The 5,352-nt window shown below is 45.4% G+C and overlaps 1 long non-coding RNA gene across 1 annotated transcript; it reads left to right on the plus strand.

The window, feature by feature from the left end:
* The first annotated feature begins 237 nt into the window (after positions 1-237).
* LOC133219881 (uncharacterized) lies at positions 238-5,151 on the plus strand. Its single transcript, XR_009727554.1, has 3 exons — positions 238-930; positions 2,334-2,436; positions 4,384-5,151. It is a non-coding gene; the product is annotated as an uncharacterized LOC133219881 (long non-coding RNA).
* Positions 5,152-5,352: the final 201 nt, after the last annotated feature.

The following is a 5,352-nucleotide window of genomic DNA, read 5'->3' on the forward strand; positions in this document are numbered from 1 at the left end:
CATGGGGATGTCATTGGTCTTAGTCTGAAAGAAGACAAGAGAACACTTGACGTGATTCAGAGTACAGCCTTGCAGGTACACCACAAACTTAACCTGCAGGGATCCCAGTCCCAGGCTCTCTGGCCTCCTCCTGAAGCTGCCAGCAAGGAGGATGTCTGGGAGAAGTGTGGCAGTGCCTTGGGAGTCCCCATCTCTGGGCTCACCATGTTGTATTGACTGCATTCTGCTTTGTAAACGCATATTTTGTATGTTTCCTCTGCTGGTGAGATCAGCTGACAGTACTCAGTGCTTGAGGGGGACAATTTCCTAATAGATAGAAAAAGAGCATCCTAGTTCCAAGCACTTGTTAGAGGGTCTTTAAACCCCCAACCACAACACACTCTGGGGTGCAACATGACTCAGTGTCTTTCACTGGTTCTTTGGTGACATCACCAGTGACTAAAGGTTTTTCCCAAGCAGCAGAAAGCTTAACCCTTGATTTACAGCAAGGACTGATGTATTAACACCAGCAGTATTTCTCTTTTGCTGTTGCCAGTGTGTGGTACAGATCAGTGAAGAGTTACTATACTCCTGGGTTGAGGGGAAGAGACACATGGGGGGATGCAAGAAGCTGTCCTGCTATTACAGATGGGACAAAACAGGAGGCCAGCCAGCTTCCACTCATAATAATCAGGAGCTTGTTAAGGGTTCTAATCAAGCAGAAATATTTTCCCATCAGCTCATTACAAACTGTGACAAGGTTTCAGCTCTGGGTTGTGACTGCTTTTTGCCTTGCTGGAGGTAATAAGGGCATCTGCTGAAGGCTTTGGTAGCTCCTGTGGTATGACATGTGGATGATATGGAGAGGGAAGGGGAGGAAAAGGGGGCAGGAGGCAGAGCCAGGAGTAGTGAGGCTGCTCCAAGGGGTAGGGTTGGTTTGCATGGAGAAAGGTATTTCCCTGTTTCTCTGCCTGGGAAAAAGCAAAAGGAAGGGTGGGCATACAAAGTCCTGCTCCTGGAGATGATGGTGGCTTTTGGATGCATGTTAGTGTATCTCTCTTCTGACTTCGCAAGCCTAACAATGAGCATATGTCTTGTGTGTAGGCTGTGGGCCTGGGATGGTTTGTGATGGTAGCTGTGGACAGGTGAGAGAAGCTGTGAGAAAAGCAAAGTAGTGCTGGGGCATTTGGAAAGTGCTGTGGAGGTCTCCACCTGCCCATTTTCCTCCTTGTCCCATGTTGCTGAGGGGAGTTTTGACTTTGTGCACCAATGTGTTTCTCACACAGGCTCAAAACATTGTTCTTGGCCCCCCAGCCCTTTTATTTTGCCCCCTGGGCTTTGAAGGGATTTGACCATTTGAGGAGAAGCTTGCAGTAGAAAACTCTCTGGGAGATTCAAAACATAAACCATGTTTTATTAAGTAGGAATTGACACTTTTGCTGAAGCTAATACTAGGTCTTATTGACTGACCTAAGCTACCAAGCCTATTGACCCTGAGAGGCTGTTCTTAAATGTGGAGATGTGTGGCAGGCTCTATTTATTATGAAGATAACCCATGCTCTTGTTAATCCTCCTTGTGTCAGCTACTCAATAACCTCCAGATTCCTCTGGATTTGCAAAGCCATCTATCTGCTGAAACAAACATCCTCATCTCCTGCCATCACTGGCAAAGGTCATCGTCAAGGTGGAAGGGAAGAGCTTTTGTGAAGTGACAGAAATCTGTGGCAAAACTGTTTTGGGAAGGAGTTCTGTAAATTCACCACCTTCTTTGCTGTCAGGAAGCTAAATAACAGATTTTGCTTATGCAGACCCTTCAAAGCAGTCTTGACTTTTTCAGGCTCTATAGAAAGTCTATGCTGCATCCTCCCTTCCCTCCTGGGGCTCCTCTGTCCTGATGCTGTGTGGCCATTGGGGCTGGAGATGCTGCAACAAATTGGGCGGATGTTTCTCTTAGCTGCAAGGACCTTCTAGAAATCTGAGGCATGGACAATGTCAGAGGGACAATACCCAGGTTGGAAGGAGTATTGGCAAGGCTAGGAGGCTGCTTTCCAAGAAGAAGTTGTAAATAGAAAGGAATGGTTGAAGATAAGCTTGAAAAGCAACCATGAGCTCTATGGTCAGTCAGGAAATGAACTTAAGAAACACCTGTTGGATGTTGTTAATGTATAGAGGTGCATGTCTCTGGGCTGCATTTCCCTCCCAGCAGCCTTTGTTGAAAGTGGATAGCTATAGCAGGCAGGAGTGAAGGCACATTCTTTACCTCTTGCACTATTTTTCTGACTGTCTTCCCAGTTTGCAGTAAGACAAAAGCCACTCAGGAGTTAAAATAACGCTATTCCTAATATGGTGTTCAGGTAGTGGCTAGCAGCAAAAGCTTTCAAGGAAAAAGGCACTTGGAATCTGTTTGTGTTGGGGCATTAAATTAGATTTACTTTAATTTGGACAGAAGTACGGTAAGTGCAAAAATTAAACCACAAGTAATTAGCATCTGAGGTTGCAGGAAGCAGTTCATGTAGTAATGCCATAGTGAGCTTGCTGGGTTTAAGGTTCTTGGCTGTATTCTTAGGCTTTTTGCTTCTGCTCTCCCTATCTACATTGCTTCACACCTGGATTGACCTGCCTTTATAATGTGTCCTTGACATCCAGTCAAGCTGGTTTTGAAGCAGAAACGCTTCTATTAAAGTACTGGTGGGAAACCTGAGTCTCTTTTTCTAGTACTAGTAATAGTCTGTATCCTCTGCTAACATGGCTGTGCCTCTGTGCTCCCATCTGAGCCCCTACAGAGCCTCTGGATGTGGCTGCCCTCTTCAGAGATACTTGTATGTACTGCGTGAATGTGTTGGAGCAAATGCGGATCAGGGCCACTAACAGGGCTGGTGTCTCAGTTTGGTACCTGAAGACTAAGGACCAAACCAGACTTTCTGGTAGCACTCCTGCTGCTTGCACTTACTCCCAGGGTATGTTTCCCTGTGCACAGTGCCATTTCTCCACCCAAGCAGAAGTAGGCAGAGAACTTGGTGCAGCGACTATGGAAGCCTTCAAAAGATGATGGGATTTAGCCAGGAAACCTTCAGGTACTTGTGTGAATTCTGCATCACCTGACCTGGAGGGTACCTGATGAGTCGTGCAGCCCAGTGGTGCTGAGGTGGCTGCGCAGTACAGCTCTTCCAGTGGGCAGCCTGCGCAGGCTGCAGAAAGGAGCATGATGAGTAATTACGTGCTGTGTCTCAACAGCTACACAGGGAGGTTTAAATGGCTCTTTCCAGCTATTGCCTGATTGCTGCTGTGTTAACAGGAGCAAGGATTCTTTCTCTCTTGGCATTCAAACTCCCTTCCTGCACATGCACTCATCAGCATTTGTAGCAGAGATTTAAACTTAGAGCTAATTTTGCTGCTATTTTTGCAATCTTTTACCTCACTATCATCTCTATACTTCCTTAACAAAACAGTGTCACGCCTGCCATCCATCCATTCCCTTTCGCTCAGGGTGTTGGCATTTAGACCCTAAAAGGCAAACTCATTTCTTGGCATGCAGAGTTTTTGTAGCAGCAGATACAACAAGAGAAAGCCATAGGAAAGGCACATTGGCTCAGTTTCATTGACAAACTTGGCTTTAGGGAAGATGAAATTTATGCTGAAGCAAATGGCCTGAATCGGACTACAGTAACACATGGAAATCTCCAGGCTTTCAACAGTAGTGTCTCCATCTCTCCTCTGCCCCCCAGTATGCTCTAGGATGGCCATCAAAAGAGACTTGAAGGAAGAACTAGGATTTCACTTTGGACTATAGCCACCTTTCATGATATACTCAGCATTTCCTTTCACTTCTGTATGAGTTGGGAAAGGGGAGGGGAAAAACTTGAGTAAGTTGGTAAGGTAGCCTGACTTGGTGTCTACATTAAGATGCTCTGTTTCCTGAAGTGTTACGGTAACCTCACAAGGATAAGGTTACCATAAGCATAAGTCCCTGATTGCGGGTAGTGCATGCCCACTTAATAACCTGTGAGTGGCTGCCCATCTCAATGTCCTCATCAGCTGAGCCATGTAGCCAACCTTTGCTTCAGATGTATATCCTGTAGTGGGGGCAAGTAACCTGGAATTGACCTGCTTATCTGGGATGAGGGTCCAGATCAGGAAGGAAAGACAGGATTAATATTATAAAAAGTGAAAGAACAACCCCCGAATGGTTAGCATAGATCCTAGAGCTGGGCACTTGGTTGGGAAGCTAGGGGGAGGGAAAAATTGGTGTGGTTTTGGACATGGTAAATCCAACTTAACACAAGTATAAGAAAGTGAAGCTGGGTTCGGAAGTTTTTTTCTGGAGCACTAATGGAGAAGGTGCAGCCTTGGAGAGAGCCAAGATCACAGGGTGTGGAAGTAAACAACTATTTTCGTTACAAAAAGTTTGAACAGTTCATCCCAGCCTTCTAGTCTCCTGGCAACAGTGAAGAGCAGACCATGCTGGGACCACTATTTTAATCAACCTAATTGCAGGTCCTTTCTCTCCTCCCCCAGCAATCAGCCTCCTGGGAGATGGAAAACCCTTTTGAGCACGTCATCTAAAGGACTTGGAGACTCTAGTTTGCCATGCTGCAGTTGCACATTGCTCAGATCCGTGTAGTACTCTTGTTTCATGTTCCCTACCTGTAATCAAGGTGTTACTCTTTTGGGGGGGTTGCATTTTTTCCCTGTTATATTAAAATTAATCTGTTGCTTCAACTTCACAAAAAATTTTTCAGTGGCACATTACCTTCCAATGGGAGTGGTTTATATTTCTGACCTGTTTCCCTAATCACCTCTCTGCTTGCCTATTGTGTTCAGAAGGCCTCACTACCTCCTGCTCCTGTCCATTCTCTACAAGTGCTTTCTTGCCTATTCACAATTGTGAAACAATAAATGTTTAGCGTACAAAACATATGAAGATAAACATCTACTGTGATCATGAGAAACATCACCTGTTTTCATCCTTTTTCTTAAAGAAATGTATATTCTTCAAATACTTCATCAGGGGAGTTAGTTTAATCCTCACCTTCTCAAGCTCCTGGACTTCTGCAGCCACCTGGGCTGCCTTTCCAGCATGGTCAATGAGAGAAATCAGCCCTAGTGCTGACATGGTGAAACATCGCACAGTGGGACATTCTGGTGTCCAGGATGATACTGTGAACAAGCTCAGATTTGTGTGGCTACACTGATGAACTGGTGTAATGGGTGGTGTGAAAGCGCTTCAGCTCAGTTTAATTAAATTGCTGCACTTACCTAGTGCAAAGGAGCCAGGCTGTCTTTGTTCCTCGCGGTCTTTCACTGTCTCCACTGGCAGTAAAAGACAAAAAATAATGCTGGTTAGTACTTTCCTCCTTGAAACTGTGCACACAG

Source organism: Neopsephotus bourkii, unplaced genomic scaffold, assembly GCF_033783945.1.
Source record: "Neopsephotus bourkii isolate Nb327-2 ecotype Australia unplaced genomic scaffold, CSIRO-AGI_Nbou_v1 NB_1376, whole genome shotgun sequence".
In the NCBI taxonomy this organism is placed as follows: Eukaryota; Metazoa; Chordata; class Aves; order Psittaciformes; family Psittacidae; genus Neopsephotus; species Neopsephotus bourkii.